Genomic DNA, 858 nt, shown 5'->3' with positions numbered 1-858 from the left:
CTTTTACAGCATTCAACTTGAACTCATCCTCATTGACTCTCAGGGTTACTTCCTCTTTTTGTACATCAATGAGAGTTCGTCCAGTTGCTAGGAAAGGTCTTCCTAGAATGAGAGTTGCACTCTTGTGCTCCTCCATTTCCAGCACCACAAAGTCAGTTGGAAAGGCGAATGGCCCAACCTTGACAATCATGTCTTCAATCATGCCTGATGGTTATTTAATGGAGCCATCAGCAAGTTGGAGGCATATCCGGGTTGGTTTGACTTCTCCAGTCAACCCAAGCTTTCTGATAGTGGATGCAGGTATGAGATTGATGCTTGCTCCAAGATCACATAGGGCTGTCTTGGTGCAAGCACCTTCTAATGTGCATGGTATCATAAAGCTTCCTGGATCTTGAAGCTTTTCTGGCAAGCTTTTTAGAATGACTGCACTGCATTCTTCAGTGAGAAACACTTTCTCAGTTTCTCACCAATCCTTCTTATGACTTAAGATTTCTTTCATGAACTTAGCATAAGAAGGTATTTGCTCAAGTGGCTCTGCAAACGGAATCTTTATTTCAAGAGTCCTGAGATAGTCTGCAAAGCGGGCAAATTGCTTATCCTGTTCCGCTTGGCGGAGTCTCTGGGGATAAGGCATCTTGGCTTTATATTCTTTAACCTTAGTTGCTGCGGGTTTATTCCTTACAGAAGTGGTTGAAGAAGCCTTTTTAGAGGGATTACTATCAGCACTCTCAGGTGTCTGATTCCCCTTTTGCGTTTGAACGCCAGGATTGGGTGGAAAATGGGCGTTTAACGCCAACTTTTCCCCCTTTTCTGGCGTTTGAACGCCAGAACTGGGCAAGGAATGGGCGTTTAACGCCA

Source organism: Arachis duranensis, chromosome 2 (assembly GCF_000817695.3).
Source record: "Arachis duranensis cultivar V14167 chromosome 2, aradu.V14167.gnm2.J7QH, whole genome shotgun sequence".
Taxonomy (NCBI): Eukaryota; Viridiplantae; Streptophyta; class Magnoliopsida; order Fabales; family Fabaceae; genus Arachis; species Arachis duranensis.
The sequence above is the reverse complement of the archived record's forward strand: the minus strand, read 5'-3'. Positions refer to the sequence as shown.